Genomic DNA, 21,492 nt, shown 5'->3' on the forward strand with positions numbered 1-21,492 from the left:
TTCTCTTTGGACAAACAGAATCCATTTTAAATCCTGAAAATATGTTCCAGTGAAAAACATTAGTTGTTTTTGTTTCCCATCCCTGTGTTGTTTCTGGCTTGATTGCTATTTACATTTTCTTTTTTAATTAAGGTTAATTAGGAACTTTCACAATTCACGTTATTTCTAAAACTTAATTGTTTGAAGTCCTAGATTACTCCATAGAATACTTTAATCTCAAGGTTTCAGAAAACACTTATTTACTTCAGAAGGATATTTTCCGTGGGCTTACTGTATTATTAGAATTAATGCAATGTAACATTTCAACATTTTTATTACAATCATCTGACAATCTACTAACTGTTCTACTGTTTCTCTAGCCACAGCAACAGTTGTTTTGGAAACATTTTGTTTTCGTTGCACAGGATTTCTTTGACATACTCCAGTGTATGAAAGGAATGAAGAGTTGAAACATCCCTGGCGCAGATCCAGAAAGAACCCAGCAAGAGGCATTTCACTTTGAATGAACTCCTTAAAAATAGTGGCATTCTTTTCAACCTTAATCGCTAATTTCTGGGCACAGCTTTGCTGATAGATATCATATATCCTGTATCTGTTTCTTGCTTGGAGCTGTTAGTTTCTTTAAATATATTATACACGTGTCACATTATTTTACTTTGGTTTTGCCAAGAGCTCTTTTTTTGAAGTTTCTCTTTAGTTTGGATTAAGCTCAACATTGCAGTTATTCCTGTGCATTACCTGAAATTGTGCCTTGAACTCTTTTTAAAGAGCAAAAATACCATGAAGCAATCACCCACCAAGTAAGCAGTCCTGCACGAGGTCCTGCATTACACATAGAGTGGTGGGAGTCTGGAGCAAGCTGCTTAGCCATATTGGTGAAGTTGTTACACTGGCTTCTTTCAAGTGGTGGATGGCCTTTGGATAAATAAGTAAATAAGCTACAGAAACTGGTAGAATGACCTCCCTTTTTCTGATGTTCTTATATGCAGAGCTTGATACATACTGGCTTTCCATTAGTTACATCTGGTTACTTTACAACAGCTACTGACTCATGAATATACCAGACTCAGATCTCCGACTTTTCAGGGAAGGTGTGGGGGAGTGAGAGGAGATTTTCCACATGTTTTAGGAGACCCACCATTATTTTCCTGGACTACAGCAGATTCTGCCATGCTAGACTGGTTGCAAGTGTAATTAATTCCACATCGTACTGTGTTTGTATAAAGAGCCTCTTTCCCACTTGCATCTGAAGGCTGTTCTCTTTGTGTGCTAATGTTTAAAAATGAATAATGAAAAATGCTTAAAAAGACTTTATGCAAACAATTCAAAGTGTAACCAGCTTCATGAGGTCAGTTGATGGAGTATCTTGAATACTAAGATGCGAGTATAAAGGCTTTTTCTGACTAAAAGACAAAATACAGTGCAGTGCTCAAAGGACTTCACATCTCTGAGGAGGCTGCTATTCATTCTTTTTAAGAACTCTTGGATGCTGTCCACCTGGGTATTTAGAATCTGAGAAGCACTGTGACATTTGAAGTTTGAGTAGCTGGGTTCATATGCATTGGGAGCAGGGCTGTGGGTTTGAGGTCTTACCTAGTGAACTGGATTGATATTCTGAGAAAGGGTTTTGCTTTGTTTAGACCTGAAACGTTTTCATGATTTTGCTCATGAATTCTCTTAGTGCGCCATTTACAGTGCCACAGCGAATTAAAGCAAGTGCTTTACTCACAAAGTGGACAGATGAGTCTGAGAAAGTGGAGTCTTCACGGTTTTTTAGAAAATCTTTCCATAGACTCATGAAGTTGAGAAAAAACTTATTTTAATCTCAGCCTTATCAAGGCAAATGTGCTTTACTTTAGTACCAAACAATAGGAGAGTCCGATGCCTTGTGTTAGCTTATGTAAGAACTAGAAGATCTTAAAACCCACAATGGACCAGTTCGCTATGTCGTCTGTCAGTGCGCTAACTCAGTTAATCACTTCCACCCTCATTTCATCCCTGACCACAGTGAAGCCAGTAAAGTGGTCTTGAGATTTTTCCAGGTGTGGCCAACGTGATTCAGGGGGTCTGTGGAAGAGGGTTGAGCCAGTGGCTAAACAAACTGACATCTTCCGATGTGGTTTTGGGACTCTTATCTGAATTTTGTGTAATATGTTGTAACTGGAGGGCGCCACACTAGTGCAGTGGTCAGCATTGCTGCTTCGCAGTGCTGGGGCCCTGAGTTCAATTGCAGACCAGGGGTGCTGTCTGTGTGGAGTTTGTATGTTGTCCCTGCATTCGTGTGGGTTCCCTGCAGGTGCTCTGGTTTCTGGTTGTGTGCCTTGCGATGGACTGGCATCCCAGCCAGAAGGAGAAGAAGGAGCTTTAAAGTTGGATGGATGTTGTAAGTGGGACATTTTGAGAGATAATTGCCCTTTAAGAGAAAGAATTGAACATCTACATTAAGCATTATTACTGGTGCTTAATTACTGTGTGCAGCAGATACTTAATACAGATAAACTGCTTGTAATCACTGCTGAATACACATCTTATCAATGCTACAAATTCTATCAGCAAATGTGAAAGTATTTTATGTAAATCCGTTATTAATTAAGATAATTCAATTACTGTAGTCCCTTTTAAAACGATGAAAAAGATCAGACGTTCTTGAATGTATGCTGTAATATTTTTGGGATTTTTTGATAACTGGTCATTTCATTTGTTGGCATACACAAATACCTGATAAAGACAAATACATGTTTCCAAAGCACACCTGTTCTAGAGTAAAAGCACTTTAATTGGCCATGTCCTCAGCAGCCAGTCACAATGTATTTGAAGGTTGCAGACATTTTGTTAATCTTATGTAAGCATCCTTCCTTTGTCAGCGCGTTCTTTATCAACCCTTCAAAACCCTAAATGAGACCGATTTCTCATTTGAAATCTATCATTTCAAAATATAGTATTTCATCCTGTTCATTTTGGGATTTTTCTTTGTGTCCTGTTGTTATGAAGGGGCAATTCATGCCATCCTATTAAGCGCTTACATTTTAATAATCCACAACACTTTGAAGAACATCCTAATGGAAAGGCTTTTAAGGTGGGCTTTAATTGTAGCCTCTCTTGCCCTGTGCTTAACAAACACCTGCTCTTGAGAGTTATACTCGGAGAGCATTTACCCAAATCCTAGCTGAATTGGGCTAGCTGGGTGCTATGAAGCATGTGTGTGCACACGTGTGATATTAGCTCCAGCAGGACATTACACATTTTACAGGCCTTTGTATTGGTGGAAATGCAGGATTTAATGGACCTCTTAGCCATTAACTGTGATAGTGCACTTCAGAAAAGTAGGTAATACTGACTGTGTATCTATTTGAGGTATTTTGGCTTTTAGGAGCTAGTCTGTTGTAAATAAGCTCAAACCTATCGCTCGAAATTTAAGGAGATGAGATATAAAAAAGAGACTGGATGTCCATCTTTGCATTGTTAGGTGATGTTAGCTTATTGATTATAACCAAACCAATTTGTGATTCGTCGTGAATGAAATCGAGTCATTGGTATTCATCTTCGGTGACGCAGTGTGGTAGTTTGATCTGGCCATTGATGATACCATAGAGGAGGAATTCCCGTTTTCAGTCCAGAACCAACCTTTTCTTAATTCCCTTTTTGCTCCAGGGTATTGCTCCATTTCATGGTCTGCATTAGTTAATTGGAACAAGTAATAGGTTTATTCCATGCTGAAGAAAAGAAGAAAGAGAACACAACGTTTCGGCCGTGGAGCCTTCTTCAGGTGTGAAACGTTGTGAAACAGCCGAAACGTTGTGTTCTCTTTCTTCTTTTCTTCAGCATGGAATAAACCTATTACTTGTTCCTTTGCAGCCTACGCATGCTGACGCAGCTCCCCACCTGAATTAGTTAATTGGGTTGGCTTTGTCAGTTCCTTAAAGATGTTGGGCACTTCTTATTGCTTGTTGTGTTGTGCAGATGTGCCTGGGAAGATGTGATAACTTATGATGGTTTTTCTTTGCAAGTTAAGAGTTTGTCAAAGTCATTTATTTTACAAGCATTGCTTCCACCCTAACTCAGGACATGTGAGTGGAAATAGTTGTAATCACTTGAAGCTTGTTTATTCAAAGTTTTGATCTGTTACTTTTCAGCATTTGTCTATACTGAAGCCGATTTCAAACAACAATGGGGGCAGTAGTCAGTTTGTGATATCTGCTGGCATTTGTACTTGCTCTGTATTGCACAGATTTAGTGACCAAATGAACGTCTGATTTAGGGGTGTCTAATTCCAGTAACGAACAGTATCTGAATTGTTCAAGACTCTGCTACAAGGGTAAACATAGGCTTTTTGCTAGTTGTATGGTGGGTTAGGCAGGCTGGTCTGTCCCCAGTGAGACACTGTGATCTTTGGGTAATGTGGGTGTGGTAAAGCAGGATATAAGAAATAAGAATGTGTTTTTTCTGGGTGGTGTGTGGAAATACACAGTGCAACAAACTACTGTGGTCCTAGCATCGATAAACTGTGCCTGCCTTTGAACATAGGTTCAAATGATATTTTAATGATAATACAGGTAGTGGTCCAATAATGGACAGGCAGTACCGCCTGTATATATGCATTGTGGAAGCGGTCTCTGCAGGAACTCTTCCTCCATGAGAAAGGCAGTCCGCTCATGCCTGGTTGCTGGAGGGGGAAATGCTCTCTCAAGCCTCATTCCAGAATATCCCATAAATGCTTGATGGGGCTCAGATCTGGTGACAGAGAAGGTCTTGACATATGGATGACATCAGTGTCAGGCTCATCAATCCACTGGGCTCTGTGGATGGGGCACTGTCATCCTGGAAGATACTCCTCCTGCCAGGAAAGACATGCCGCAACATCAGGGGAAGACGGTCACTCTGTACCATGAAGTATTTTAATTTTGGTTGGGGCCAGTCGGTACCCGTGGGCAGTGCAGTCAGCTAGATGTGGAAGAACGCAGCATTTATGTACAGGGGAAGTGTCTGTAGCCAACTCAATACATTTCTCACATGGCTGAGATGCTGCTGCCTAAAAAAACAAAATCTCACTTTTGTCTGATTTTGAATTCAGTTCAATTCTGGAAAAATAATATAGCTTAATTTTATGTGAAATTATCCAGGTTTTGATTGATGCTTTGCTCTTGAACCCCCTTTTTGGGGGACATTTGTTACAGATGGGGGGGCTTTTCATTGTACACATGTATTTTGGAATTACTTATTCAACCTCCTTCAGGGTTCTTTCTGAATCTTCTGGTCCTGTGCTTTGCTTACTTTTCATTTTTGTGGATATGTTGGAATTTTCTATGGTAAAAAAGGCAGGCAGGGATTAGTTCTAGGCGAGTTTGTTTTTTGTACATGAGGTGTATTAGAGTGCATAACAAAATGAAATGGACCTTTTAAATTACCCCAAATCCTTGCTTTAATTCTTTAATTTCATTCACTTTGGGCATAAGTGACTAGATGGAAGAGCTAATTCTGTTCATCTGTTTTTAAATAAGGACCATAAACAGGAACAGCGATACAAAATCCATTAGAGTTGTTAAGAAAATTCAGTTTGAATGGGCTCTGCGCTTGCTGTAGGCTTTTGTAACTGCCCGTTTAGCAACAGCAACATTTGCTTATATTTTAAACATAAACAGTCTTTTCCAGTTTGGGATTTTGTTCCAGGCAATTAACTGCTACCAAGCATTATGGGATTGTTGATTTGTGCCAGCTGTTGTCTTTGACTTTTGAGTTATGAAAGGTCACAGCCATTCCTGGCTGAAGCCACCTGCTTCCTGTTGAGAGCTGACGTTGTTTAGTTTTGAGCAGAAATTAACCAAGAGACCATGGGCACCAGAGCAGTCAGTGCTCCTTTGAGCTCCCAGACTCCTCAGAGCACAGGTTTTTACTGATAAATATTTACTAACCTCCGTACGAATTACAATAAACTAAAGTGAGGGTGCCATGCTAGTTTTTCCACTTGTACTGTACCTCTCCAGTTAGGTGTCACGCTTGAAGAGGCACTGTACTGTGGTGTGGGTGGCAGAGACCAGCACAGCACGAAAAACGTTTACAAATTGTGCCATTTGATTTCAGTTTTCAGAAGTGTTCAGGAATGAGCTGCTTGCAAACAAATTGCTGTTGTGCCCAATGTAATGGTTAGTTTCCTATGTTCCATTCAAGAATTTAATTACCCAGCAATACGTTTAAAAGAAATTGTAAGTCCTGCTTAATCCAATTAATTTTGCCTTTACCATCTTGTCATCTTCTAAACCCATTAATTTTGTGCTAATTAAACAGTTCATATATTCATAGAAACTATTTTGTACAGACCCACATTCTATTGTGCTAACGGGGGACTGAACTTGAATGATTCTTTTTCAAACGGTGCCTACAGCCGCAGTTATGTCTTTGTTTGAGATTTTCTTGAAATATGCAACATTTTCCCTCTCCTAGACTCAATGAATTACTGCTCCGTTTATAAAGCCCCGCTGGTCTGTAGTCTGAATGGCATACCCAGATCTGTACACTTCACCCCAGACTCCCAACTTGATTACCGAAATCGAATTTGACCTCTGTGCAGCGATTTAAGTATATCCCTAAAAAGCCATCCAGTTTTCAGAAATTGGTCAATGTCTTCAGGTCTTACGTTGTAGTACTCGGACTTAAAAAAATGACACTGGCAAATGGTGTGTTTGCTCCACCCCGTCTCTCCAGTTTCTCAGTCTCATTCACATCTACATTTGCTTTAGCTCAGCACCTGCCGCTGAGTCAGCTAAGAGGGGAGATTTGATTAATCCCTCTAGATGCGCCGGGGATAGACCGGGGGCTGTTTACACTTCAGGGGATCACCCATCGCTTTAAACACCTCTGTGTGCTTGACCTGGAATTGCTGCGCCTGAAAACAGATGCCTCCAACTGTGCTGTTTTTCACGATGCTCGCCTGAGGGTCAGCTGTGACTCACGGTGGCAGTTCCCTGAGCACTGACTGCTGATGCCAGTTTGTTGTCTCGCTGGGCCTGTCTCTCCCTGTGCTGTGGGTGACAGTGACAGTGGCTAAGCCATAGTGCTTAAATACTTTTAAACTGGCAGAGAGACAGACCCATCCATCAGTTTTCTAACCTATTTATCCATTACAGGGTCCAGGAGCGTCTATCCCATGAGCAATGGGGAGCAGGATATGCCTTGCCCTGGATGCCAGTCCATTGCGGGGCACACACAGACACACACACCAGGACTAATTGTCCTAGAAGCCAATTAACCCACCCAGTCTTTGGGTTGCGGGAGGAAACGCATGAGAGTTTGGAGAGAACATACAAACTCCCCACAGATAGCCCCCCAGGAACTGAACCCAGGGCTCCAGTGCTGTAAGGCACCAATGCCAACCACTGTGCCACCAAGGTGCCTGCGAAGAGATACTATCAAATAAAGCTGCATAGCTGATTCGCATCTTAATTCAGAACCAAGAAAGTCTGGGGCGCTACCACCATTTAAACATAAGATTAGATTTTGAAAAGGCAAAACCAGAATATTAATTTTGTTTTTGCAGCCCTTTCATTAGGTGGAATAAGGCGTGTTAAAGCACGGCATGCTGTCGCAGGATGAGCGGATGAGTCAGGAGAAAAGCTTCCCATAGTTCTGTGCTGCACTCAGCAGGGCTGGCCTTTTCATAGTGTGATAGCTTGCCTGGGTGTGTGGCAGACTACAGGATGGGATGAAAAGCACTGCAATGTCAGGGGGTCTTTGGGCAGTGGTGTACTTTAAAAACTACAAACCGAAATGGGCAGAAGTGGAAAGGGTGGGCTTGGCCCGTTGTCACAGCCTTGAAGTTCAGCCAAGTGTCAAACCAGCGGACGGGGAATGGCACTCTTGATGTTTCAGGGTTTTCCCAGAGCAAGAGTGGAAAATGGAAAATATCGCAGGTGGGAAAGGTCTGAATGAATAAAGTTAGAAACGCAAAGCATTGTCAAATTATTGGAAATCTAAAAACATGCTAAAAGTTACAAACGCGAGGAAGTCATTCAGTAAATTCCGTTCTTTGCATTCCTCAGAACGTGATTATACAGCACAGTATAAGCATTGGAGCCACATGTAGTCTTGAGGGATTACTGAATGTGCCTCAATAACATTGTGGTATTCACCTGCGCATTCTTTACAGCTCGCGTGTAGGAAACCTAGCTTCCGTCTCATTTGTGCTTGTCTGTGCATTCATATTAATAACCAGTTAGTCGTCGGAAGTCGTGTCTTGTTATTTTTCTGTGGGGAATCTGTGAAAATATGTACAATATCCAAAACACACCCAGAAAAAGCCCTGAAATGAATCCCTTGCTGTCCTCAAGAGCAGCAATGCAATGAACTGAAGGAATATCAAATCTGTACTAGTGATTGTTTCTAGTCGCCCTGCCTATTCCTCATTGTTTCTTCCAATAATATTCCAACCATATTGCCGTTGTACATGGTAACATCATTGTAATACGAAGCACAATGTAAATGGAAACTTTTCTACAGAAATCCAGAGTACAAATCGAAGTTGTTGTACGGTCAAAAGCAACCATTATTTAACAGTAGACTCAAGGATAACTAACCGAACAACTTTGTTTTGTACTCCTTTAGTATTGTGCAGTCAATGTGGACACAAATTTCAGGTTCATGGTTTGGCAAATCATGAACCACACTTTCAGGTGGGATTCTCCTCATGTCCCTAAAGGACCCCTCAGACTGAAACGCTGCTGGTCATGGAGAAAAGACTTCCATTTTAAATTCACAGTTGTTTTACGAAGTTGGAGCAGTGCTCAGCCCCTCAGCAGTTCTTGTGTTCTGGGAGGTTGACAGGATTTATAAGATTGTGAAAAACTTCCCCTCAGAAAATCCCTGTGAGTCATGTTTCTGAAAAGCGCCGCTGATCTCAGCCCATTAGCTTCAGGCCACAGAACAAGATCCTTCCCTGTGTTGCCTGATGCCTGGCTTGAAATTTTCCACCCTCATGTGTTGTTTGAGCTGAAAAAGGAGAAGCTCTGTGCTACACACATATTAATTACAGACACTCTGAGGTGTGGGCGTCCCTGAAGGGTTTCAAATTGTTTTGTCTAGATTGTTCTGTCCCATTGAAGTTTTCTCCTCAATGCCTAGAGAGATCCTAGAGCGCTTTTATAGATACTTTGGTTTTAAACTAGACCTTGTTTTCCTTGACCTGCAAAAATGAATATTTCATTTGGTAAACACAGAATAGTTCCTTCAGTTATTTTATAGTGGTTATGTTTCTTACAGTTTTCCGTTGGGTTTTTTTTTCTCTAGATTGCTAATAATGTCAACCTTTTTTACCTCTCATTTTTTATGTCCAATTTAAAGTGAGTCCAATAAATGTCCACCAGGAAGTTCAATATACATTAATCCATTAAGTGTAGATGCCTGATGACCTCTGAGAACAAACACTGTTGTTTTCCACTGAACTTGAATAACAAGCTTGTATTAATCGGGAAACGGCATCCTTAATAACCTGTTGCCCGGTTATAGATTGAACAAACCTCTTTTTTAAGAATGAAGAGACTCTTGATGAACTCTGAAGTGTTCCATTAGTGTTCAGAAAGAAATAGTCAGCTAATAGCCACAGAATTCTTTCTGCCTGCCATCAGCAGGGCGGAACTTCAGTAGAGGAAAGTGCTTAGCTATTATTACATTTCATCTTATCTGAAAGGTCAAGTACACAAGTTCCGAGATTAGCCAAGATCTCAGTGCCTGGGTGTCTGCTGTGCTGCGCGATCTCTTGTTCTTCTTTACACAAGTTTCCATTCCATGCAGTCCTGCAAATGCTCAGAGTGTTCGGCTGCTTTTTCTGAAGCCGTTAATCCAACCTGCTGATACAGATGACACACTGGGGTGTGGCTGTTGGGAGGCTACCAGAAATGAGCCAGTTATGTCAACCACACTCTCAGGCCATATGGAGAGGTGCTGTTTCAGGGCTTAAGGTTTTTAAGTCATGGTTTTGACTCTGCTGGCTTTACAGTTGAACGTTAAGCAGTTCATCTTAAATCTGTGAACATTTTTACTTTGGTCTTCTTTGGAGTGAATCTGTCAGTGGAGGCGATGTATGTATTTTAAGGACTTTTCATGTAAGAAACATTAATTACTGCATTTGAGATTAAGACTAGTTCTGCATAATAATGAAGACTCCATTGTGCTCTTTGGTCCCTGCTTTGGATGAATTGTTTATTAATAGACTGTTTTCTCTTAGTTATGACTGAATAAAAAATACATCTTTCTGTTAAACGTGAAGCACACCGTGAGAGCACTGCACACTGTGAGCATATCATTGAGTTGTTACCTCCATCCCTGGAGAGAATTTTAAAAATATCTTCCGTCATTTGAGTTGTAGTTCTGTTTCAAACAGCCAGTAATTTAGGATTAATAAACCGCTAATAGTGCATTTTTATCCAACTTGGTTTGCAGTTTTTAGCTGGTGAGTCATTCTTAATGCTTGCTTTTATTTGCACTTAACCACTTGTATTTTGTTTTCTGTGCTCTACACATCAGCCCTGACTAACAGTATTTCTTTATTATTATTATGATTATAGTTGCCATCACAGCTGTAGACGTAGAGGCAGTTGTGGGACACTGTCTGCTGACATCTTTGCTGAAAACAGCTTATTCATTTCATGTTTTTACCACCCTGAAGAGTCTTGTTTGTTAGCCTGCATCTCCAGAAATAGCAAATATTACAGTACGTGGCATTGTGATGATCTGAAGAGGGGTATTGCAAGGACACCCCCTGCTCCCTCCCCCCTTTTGAATGTGTGAAGGAACCGATCGTGTTCCAGCTCTCTGTACGGCCCGAGCCACTCCAGATCACTTGAAGAAGGGCGGCCAGAGAGACAGCTCGCACAGATCAGTTGTCAGTCATGGTGCCCTCTTCTGAAGTCACAGATGGCACTAAACACTGTCGGACAGCTGTTTTGCCACATTCTTTTTGGACCTGCTATGATTGCAGAGGTAGTAAAATGATATCCAAAGACCTGAAGTAGAAATCGAGCTTTGACTCGTTTTTATAGGTGATTGGTATCCAGCTTCTTTCCCAGCGAGGACTGTTTCCAGGTCATTTTGGAGTGTGAACTATCAAGGGACAGAGCTGAGTTGGTAGTACTGTACTTTATGTGACTGGCCTGGGTTTGTGACAAATTACTCCTTTGCATCTCAGCCTTGCAAGAAAGATTTTGGTTTCTGGCTATCCTACTTTAAAGCTGCTGCGATAATAAATCTTCTCAGTGACTTCTCAATGCCAGGATGCAATGGATCAGATGTAGTAAATAATCATGGCTTACAAATGGAAAGAAATGATTTATGCTTTGTATTTTCTTGTCAGATTGCTTGTCATAGGCATGTTGGCTTGTCCCTGCTTCTGTTTTGGCTAGGATCATTTGCAAAGCTGCCTAACTCGGACAGTAAACAAAGCACCTTGCATGAAAATTGGGTGGGAAGCTGAGTCTGGTTGCACGAGCTTTAATAGCTAATTACTACTTTATCTGGTTGCTGCTTTTCTTCAAAGTGACAAAGCATCCATTTCTACAGATGGGTATTTTACTGGAGCAATTTGAGTGTCTTATCTGGGATTAGAACTTGCAGTCTGCCAGTTACAAGTTCAAAACTTGAGCTTTTAGAGCAGTGATTGTCTGTCCTGATTCCGGAGTGCAATAGGGTCATTAACTTTTTATATATGCATGTGTGCTTTGATTGCTTAATAATTCAATTCGATCTAATTCTTTAATTAATGGAGTATCATTGTTATAAACTACTATAGTTAACTTGCAAGGTGTTTTTCTGCTTGTACAGCACATGCATTTACCTTTCTCCAAGGGCTCTATCATGCTTTACTGTACTTCTCAATGCTTTTGTCATGTGTGCAGTCATAGCTGCCTTAATCTGCAGTGCCACACAAGCAGTGATCACGTTCACTGTACTAAAAGCCTGGTCTCCTGCTACTGGAGGTTTCACAAAGCGTGTGAAGCTGGTTGCGTTTGTATAGCGCTGTTCATTCTAAAGGACTCCGGAACTTGGCCTGTATGGTGTAGTTCTGCCCCACTGCAGTGCAAATTCCCTGGTGAGAGGAGTAATGACTTCACCAATTGAATTATGGGAAAACTTTAGGGAGGCCAGACAGAGCCAAGTTCTCTGTTCCTGGGGGGGGGGGGGGACAGACGTTGAAGCAGCAAGCTCTCCACCACCCTGCAAAGCAAGCTGAAACATTAATGATCTGTCAGCCGGAGCGCAGGACCCAGACACGCGCGGCCTTGAGACAGAGAGACCTCCGTCCTGCGCAGAGTTCAAGATCCCACACGAAGCGGCAGCAGGCAGCAGTGGCCTCATTTATTTCTGTGGCAAGCGCAAGCAAAAAGCCCGTTCGAGCTCAATACATTGACAGGCCCCACAGGCGACATCGTATTGATGTGAACTCGTCAGTGCGCGTCTAATCTATTCTTAATGCCTCCCTTCATCTTTACTGAAAATATTTTCTGCTCTCTGTGAGTCTACACTCCACTGGGACAGGGACATGTCCTCTCGGACCGAGTACCTCGGTATGAATAAACCTTGCGTGCGCAGTCTGCTGTGCTGGAAAAGCACCTGTGTTTGGCAAGAGACATTACAATAGGTGAAGAAGGGCTTGGCCTCATTAGAATGTGCCTCTTGTGGGAAACTGTGGTGTTGACACACAGCTGAGCCCAGCCTGCGAAAGGGAGGAAGGATATCGGGGGGCACTTTGTGACTGGTTTCAAAAGACTGGCTTTTTTACAATGCAGGATCAGTGCACACCGACAATGCGAATTGAGGAAAGGAAATAAAACTCCCTTTTGTTTGAAGTAGGTTGGTAGTCAAGCAGGCGGCCTCTTACATCATGTGAAATTATAGGATCCATTGGTAAATGCTAGGCCATACAGTGCGTGAAAGGAGCCTCATAGTAGCATTGGCCTATTTTCTGTTTTTGTGAAAGCAAGTCTTGCAGAGTTGTGTGGTACAAAGAGCTAGCTCCCTGGGTCTCATCAGCAGGGTTTTGCAGTCTTTATTTTTGCTCTCAGTGTGGAAGCGGAAAGCCGGAGCCCTGCAGAATTTTTGGTAAGTAAAACAGCAAAGGATCTCTTTCATCACACTTCAGCGCACTGTTGGGCAGTGGGGACCTTTGTCCACACTGAGGTCTGGGGAATACGTTCTCTCCGTACAATTTGAAAGGCGAGTGCGCTGTGTCCGTGAGCTGGGGAGAGGCACTGAAGTGCTTATGTTGCCATCTCATCTCGGTGCCAAAAGTTTCGTTTTGTTTAAATAAGGCGTGTACTTCACATTGTAAGAACGACTCTGTATTCGTCAGATCAGGAAACAATGAAAAGTGCACATCCGCCAGAAGCCTGCGCTTAAAAAGAAAATCTGGGAAACAAAAAAAAAAGTATGAAATTCCTCTAAAGAATGAATTTCCTCTGTATGATGAATGGGCAAGTGTATGGTGTATTATATGTAATGATTATATATGAATTATACGTAATAATAATTGATGGTGGTATTCTTTATTTATATATAACCTGGATTAATTTTACATTGTCAGTCAAAAGTGTTTGTTTCTATTTACAAGCAGGTGAAGATATGCTCTGTAAACCACACAAACAGCCGAGTCAATATTCCTGAACAATAGGAGCATTGACAAAAATATTTCCCCCTACCTTTTGTCTGGGTTCAGAGCTGTGTTTAGTCAAATAACAAGGGTCTGTTTTCTTGTTTGTAGTATCTTTCAGTTCTTTTAAAAAAGCAAGGAAACGCATGGGGCTGAGCTGCGTGTTGTGTTGATGTTACTCTTGATTGTGTTCATTCATTTCTTTTGGTGGGAAAATGGTCGCTGTACCAGCGCTGTGATTTGATGTCGTGGTGTCATTGGAAACCGCGAGGAAATACGGTGGGGAATATCTTTCCATGTGCTTTAAATTTTCCGTAGTGCAAGAATAAGTGTTGAATGCTTCTGCCGGTTTGGTTTTTCTTCTTCAGAGTCATAATTAATGCAGCCTGATGCGATGAGCTCACACGTGTCCCGGGAAAGACAATGTGTTTATTGTAAGTGAAGAGTACGTGGCACAGTGATTCTGTCACACCCGCTTACCTCAGGTAACACAGAAACACACCAGGCTGTGTCAAGTTGATTTCTTTATCGACATCTTTTAAACATGTTCAGCATTACACTATACATGGAGGAGAACAAGTTACCCTCCTCTGCAGTCATACTTGAGATGCTGAACTACATGGGAGTGATGGTGAAGGGGGTTCTTTTGGGGGGGGGGGGAGAAGGAGTTTTATTTAAACAACCAAAAAAAGTTACCTCTGAAGTTAGAGACAAATTGGATGGTATGATTCTGTGCATGTCTAATCCAGCATACGCTACGTTCTAGAGTTCGTTATTCACCCAGAGCTCGCCTGCAAGTGAGCTACATGCCCGATCCAACCAGAGGTGGGCCAGAAACGTGCCCAGGGTCCAGTGGCAGTGCCAGAGCCTGACCTGGTACCTCCTGGCAAGGAATCTGATTCCTGAAGCTGTACTGTCTGACACAGATGGTATCAACCAAATATTGCAGAGCAAAGGATGTAAACGGTCTTTCTTACTTAATACTAAAAATAATGTACTGATCTTCTCCACCTTTTAGTGTGAGGTATAGTTTGTTTTTGACTGTCGTGGAAGAATCCCCTGCTGACTAACATGGCTTTTTGACAGGAGAGGACAAAGCTCTGTCTTTTGCAGGAGGAAGTTAAGAATTTTACATAAAGTAAACATCATCTAGCAACAGGTGTGGGTGATGGGGTTATTTATGACTGGATGTGTCGGGCCTCTCAGTGGTGCTGTTGGTTTAGTAAGCAGGTTACAACAGATGATATTGATTGCTTCTCCCTTTTTTGCCTGAATCATTCTGTCTTGCACATCTGCTGTCTTCAGTTTTGGTAAGAGAATACTGACTGTAACTTTGGGAGTTGTTTTGCTCCTTAGTGCAAACCCAGCTAGTAATTAGAGGTTCCCTGAAATGTTAGAGCCTTGCTCCTGTGGCATTCTGTCAAAAGTAAGGGTTTTGAATGCCACGTTCATTAATGTAATTATTGTTTTATTATTTTGGTAGTCATCATCGTACAAACTGTAATTTCCTTTCTTCTCAAGGGCAGTTCAGTGCTTTCAATTAAATTAGCTCTTTTAATGCTGACATTATAAGCATTACGTTTGGTCATAATCCATCCATTTTCTATCCTGACCAGCAATGGGGGCGCAAGGCAGGATACACCCTGAAGGGGACGCTGTCCATCGCAGGGCAAACGTGCAGACCCAGATCCATATACTCACCCTAGGGATGGTTTTTTGAAGCCAGTTAGCTTACCACCATGTCTTTGGACTGTTGGAGGAAACTGGAGCATCTGGAGGAAACCGCCACAAATGCAGGGGGAACATGCAAACTCCACACAGATAGCACCTCAGGAATTGAACCTGTCTCTGCTAATCACTGCACCACCATGCTGCTCCATCTTGTCATGATGTTCTAAGTAATTTCAGAGGATAGAGTCCAGTTCTAAGTTATTCTTGGATTGTGCTACACAAATTGTCCCTGTTAAACGGTATTAAAAAGTATCTTCACAATATTATTTTTTCTTATTTTGACCAATAGCCTCAGCAGAGGGAATCTGCCTCCCTGTACTGAAAAATTTAAACTCCGTTGAAAGCATGGAACAGGACCTGGAAGAGCTTGCATGTTTAGTTGGAAATTAGGGTGAAACTCCTGTTTGTGCTGTGGGTGTCTCTGTGTTTTTGAAGACGGTGTGGAAAGTATCCCTGTTTTTGTTTTCTATAACCTGTAACAGGAGATGATGTTTTTATTACTTTCAGAAGTATAAGAAAAGCTCCTCTGGGGCTCCACTTACCTCCGTGCCCGACGAGGGAGTGAAAGCAGATCTGCTGACTCATGTACCTCGGTACTCTCGTTTTCTTTTGTTTATGATATCAGGCCAAGCTCCAGAGTCAGCTGAGCAGGTGGTGTGACCGGATATCATTCAACTTGTGATTATTTTACTATCTGAATCATCCCATAAAAAACTTGAGGGCCTTCGTGACGAATCTGAAAACTATCGGTATAGCAAAACTGGCAGAGTTAGATTTGTATGACTTACATTTAGAGTTTAAATGGTGAAGGAGCGTTTGTCTCGGATTTTCACACCCTCTGAAAATGTTCTTTGTGCAGGACTCTCCACCTTCTGATTATGACTTCTCAATCTGTAGTTACCTCAGACCCCGCAGACTGTCTTGAGCTCTTAAAATATAATGAAGGGTGCAGTAGGTCTTAACTAAGCTGCATTATTCATTGCTAGTATAATGGCTGATGAACTCTGATTGTTAGAACGATTGTTATAAAATAAGATTTGCATTTTTGTAAGATAGTTGCCTGTGATGTTTCCTTCTTTGGGGTTTAAAGCGGAGTTGCTCAGACCTTTCTCATTTTCTACATTTTGTTTCAGCTAAGCTCTTCACTTCTTTTTTTTTTTTCTAAGGCTAGTGGAACGTTGAGACCTTGTTTTCTGAAACTGTTATCAGGTTTCAAAGAGCTGAACAGAATTAGAAATAAGTATAAGCATTGTGCCAAGCGCTGGGTTTTATAATTCACTTCCCCCCTGTTGAGGAGTACTGTTTCAATAACAAGGTGCCTGGAAATCAAACACCTGGGTCCAACCAAAACTAACAGCGCTTATTACAGGAGTGCGATTCACAACATAATTCACAGATGTATTGCTGGTGTCTCCATCACTATCGCGAGGAGATTGCTTTTGAACAAACTAAGGACTGAGTTTCTCGCCATTGTGCTGTAAAGCAGTGTATTTCTTAAACGAAGGCTGGAATTCAGAAAAAAAAAAGATCTCATTAAGAAAATAAAGAAGTTCAATGTCATTTTGAGCTCAGCTGTGACGAACTTCAGAGCACACAGGGAGTCTTGAGGACCCAGATTCAGAGCCCGATATAGTATCAGATCGTTATGCTCAGAAACAGGAATATTTTCCACTTGATAAAAAAACAACTCCCTGTGTATTAATAATATATTTATTGCAGTGGAGCAAATCAACTTCATTTTCTTGCCTGGAGGGGTGCAATCTCTGTTTGTTCGTAATAATTGCAGTTAATTAACCATCTACATTTATAAATACCATACAGGGAGAATTTGGGGGGCAGGAGGGACAATTTGAGCTCAGTGCAGAGTTTGGGGAAACAGCAATGCTGCACTAATGTGGATAATTTCTCGTTCAGATCTATTTGGAAATAGGAATGTGATCTGCTGTGGGTTGCAGCCTTGTCTTTGCCTTTTCTGTGGAAATATGCAGAGACTCCATGCTGATTTGAGTGATGATCTGCAGAAAATTAGTGCTTTAGGATCTGATTCCTGTGGATCCATACTGATCATTCGTTTTTTTGTTCCTCGTTGTTGAGTTAACTGACCAAATTAATTAACAAGAGAAGTTGAACAATTCTTGAAATAAAATATTTTCATTTCGGGAATTGTTCATCATGGAAGTCACGATTATTAAAAGTTCAGTATTGGGATATCCATCCATCCAATTTCTAACCACTTCTTCCAATTCAGGGTCTCAGGAGAGCTGGAGCCTGTCCCAGAAAGCAACAGGTGCAAGACAGGATACACCCTGGACTGAATGTCAGTCCACACACACACTAACGCCAGTTTCTCCAGAAACCTGTTACCTACCAGTATGTGTTGGAATGTGGGAAGAAACCAGAGCACCTGGAGGAAACCATGTGAACATGGGAGAACATACAAACTCCACACAGATGGCACCCCAGGTTCAGATTTGAACCTGGGGCCCAGCACTGTGATGCAGTAATGCTAACCACTTTCAAAATTACAGGTCATATAATCAGCTTAATCTATAGAACGATTTGAACAGTTTGAGCTAAGAAGAAAATAAGTACATACAACTCGAAATAAGTGATTATTTTAAAGCCAGTTATCACTATTGTAGAAAATCTGCTTTTGGGTCTAACATTTTGGTTTGACAGTATAGTTTTTAAAGCAGGCATTGGGTCAGCGCAGGGAAATAGATTTCTTTGCCATGCTAACAAAGGCGAATGCAAATGCGGATATTTGCCTGCCTTTGTTGTTGGACACAGATCGCAGTGGAGCCTCCCTGCACCCACTGTAGATCTGTACAGCCGCTCAGGCAGTCCTGATACGTTGATGGAGGCCTGTTCCAAATGAAAGCACTTTTCAGGGCTCCTTGGGCGATTGCCGAATAAATGATGCAAGCAGTTTCAGGTTCAGTGTGTTAAGAGTAGGCGTTTGGTTTGGTTGGTCTGGGAATATGAGGGGATATGCCTCATCACAGAGGAATTTTCGCATTGATGTTGCTTTGAACATAAATACGGAGGAAGAAACTAAATACTTCTTACCACATGCTTCATTTTCCAACAAATAAGGATTTTTGAAATGCGATAAATTGGGTGATGTGCTGAGGTAACTGTAGATGTGTTATTTTGCAGTAAAATAGGAATGTAAAATAGCAAATACAGTATTAGCCTTCATCTTTTTTTTTTATCCTTACCGAAGGAAAGGGTTCTGAGAAAAGGAAGCAAGTAGAATTTTTTTTTAAAGGACCGTGAGTAGAAAGAGAAGGTTGTCCAGGTTTTCAATGTTTTGTTCTAAAGAAATGTGTCTTTTGTGACGGCGAATATTCAAAAGCTCCTCTCACCCCTGTTCAGCTTTGACTTTTGACTCTGCGGTGGACCGCTACTGGGTTTTGGGAGTTTGACGTGTTCAAAAATAATTCTACTAGTTATGTTAAAATCAAGTAAACAAGTTGAGAATCCCTGTAAAACGATCTCCGTCATATATCGATTTTTTTCATGAGCTAGAGCAGAGGTCTCAAACTCAACTGAGACCTGTCTTCTGTTTTTTGTTCCACCTTATGGCAGGTACATAGTTGCTCTAATGGTTTAATTAAAAGTGTAATTGTACTACTTCTAACCTGACTCTGAGGTATTTTATTGTTAAATGTACCTTTAACGATGTGAAGGGTTTGTTCAGTCATCTGTAAAGGACTTCAGGGAAAATACTAAACTGAGAGGTATTGAAACACAAAAAAGTATTGGTACTATCACTAATTTTGTTGAGTTTGTAAGAGCATTCTCTTAAAAACATTACATTCTTGAAAGGTGCTTTCATTTTACTACAAAATAACACATCTACAGTTACCACAGCACGTCACACAATTTATAGAATTTCAAAAATCCTCATGTGTAAAGTACATATATGTCTAACAGACAGGACAGATAGTTTATTTGTTTAATTGAGTATCTAGGTTCAAATAATAAAAACAAAAGACATTGGGCTCTGCAGGAATTGTGTGAGATCACTGGTCTAGGGTGTTCTAAGACTGTGCTTTTTTGGAGGGCTGAGTACTCTGAACATTTTAAATCCTAGATGGTACACATCTTTGGTGCTTTGTTTTTGGTTGACCTGTGCTCACAGCCACAACTAGGTCTTTTTTTCCTGTTTGCTGTCCTGCCAGTCAATTAAACAGCTTCATTATACCCTACATTTAACCCTATCCCTGGTCCAGAAAATCAATGGGAATAAATCTTCAGAAAGAGCGATCGCTGTTCTGAGAAAAATGTTGCATCCTGGACATGTGGTCTGTGCGAATCTGGCTTGCAGTACAGTATGTAAACTTGAGTTTACCCCAGGATCATAAAGATAAGGCCTGCTATTGTTGTGAATTTCCATCTGAAGGCAGGCTCTAATATTGGAGTACCGGCCAACAGTCCTTACAGCCCTGCCTTGCATGAAACACAAACAGGAAGGCATGTTCTGAAGGCTATTTTGTATAGTTACAATATATTCATGTTCTATTATAACTTGTGAGAATTACTTTTTCTATATTGTAGCACACGTTAGTGTATTATGTCAAGTATGGAAGCATAGTTTAAATAAAGGAGAGAAACAACAAGAGAGGTCATTCTGCCCATCTGGCTGGTTTGATTGGCTAAGAATGATGTGAAGTGAGAATTTCTTGAAAGAAGCCAGCTTCAGCAACATGGTTGGATAACGACGTTCCAGACTCCAACAACCCTTTGCGTAAGGAAAAGCCTCCTGTTCTCAATGGACTTCCAAGCACTTTCCACTTGTGCCTTCTGGTTTATGTTTCACTGCTCGTTCTGTAGAAGCCCCTTGGTGAATCGAGACCCTGAGTGCTTCAATCACAGTCGCCCATAGTCTTCTCAGTTCAAAACTAAAGTGGTTCAGTTCCTTCAGCCTGTCTGTATCTGGTTCCTAGTCACTGGACTGTGGGAGCGTCCACAGTGGGAGATGATGGGAGTGTCTGATACACCGGCTCCTCTCACCCTGCTTTGAGAAACCCAAATGAAGGCTAATATCTCCTGGAAAAGTCAGGCAGTGGCTCCTAACTCCAGTCCTGGGGGTCAGCTGGCTGGTTTTCATACCAGCTGAGCTCTAAAACTATATGATTCTAGTTGATGGCTTAAATTGACCTGCTGGCTTCATTGCTTATTTACACTTTTAGTAACATGTTTCTTCTCTGAATGCTTACTTCATGGACATTGTTTCCAACACCTTCAGCATACAGAACTTCACAGCAGCGTCTCCTGAACTTGCACCTAGCCTTATTTTTGACAAACCGGTTCATGCTAGGTGATCGATTTTTGATAAACTGGCAGAGGTGGGAATGAAAATGCATCGGACTCTCGCACAAGCTTGGTTTATCCCATTGGCTACATTTCAGACAACAAGGCAGAAAGCAGCTCTGAAACTCTGGAATTAATACACAGCTGAAAGCAATTAAAACAACTCCATTCTCCCATACAACCATCAGGCGTGTGAGTCCTCAGGACCAGGATTATTGATAAAACAAGTTATGCTCTCGTTAAATAATGTCTTGTCAAAGCTGATGCAAAGATAATATCCGCAAAGCCGGTCTGTCTTTGTGTTGACTGGAAATGTTAGCCGAAATGCAAAACCCAGATAAGACAAAGAGTTGAGGCTCAGTGACAGGGCTTTTCTGAAACCAGTTGTTTACTGCTTAACTGAGGTTACAAAGAGACATGCAGAAGTGAAACCAAGATGTTATGTTAAAATTGTCCAGTCCATTTGTAAGACCTCATACAGCCTACACTATTGTGTACAGTTTTGTTCATTCTGCAACAAAAAAAAAAGCTATTCCTGCTTTGGGTGTCTTGGGAAGTTTTTAGGTCTACCGCAAGGATATCTTTGGTAGAGTGAACTGTTAATTAACCTCTGTATACAGCGCTACCCAGCCCCACTGTTTCTCAATAAAAGGATAGAAATACTGTATGTGCACATGATGCGAAGAATCACTAAACCAAGCTAACATATACCACAGCATACACTGTCTGACAACCTTCAATGGCAGGATAAAATTAGACTGAACAAACATATGACACTGTGGCTGCCAGGCAGAGTTTTCTGCAAAGCCAGG

At 41.4% G+C, this 21,492-nt stretch overlaps 1 protein-coding gene across 2 annotated transcripts in view; it reads left to right on the forward strand.

Moving 5' to 3' along the window:
- The window catches only part of pkig (protein kinase (cAMP-dependent, catalytic) inhibitor gamma), a 38,911-nt gene that overhangs the window by 6,812 nt on the left and 10,607 nt on the right, over nt 1-21,492 (forward strand). The window lies entirely within an intron of this gene.

Source organism: Atractosteus spatula, chromosome 19, assembly GCF_055471065.1.
Source record: "Atractosteus spatula isolate fAtrSpa1 chromosome 19, fAtrSpa1.hap1, whole genome shotgun sequence".
Taxonomy (NCBI): domain Eukaryota; kingdom Metazoa; phylum Chordata; class Actinopteri; order Semionotiformes; family Lepisosteidae; genus Atractosteus; species Atractosteus spatula.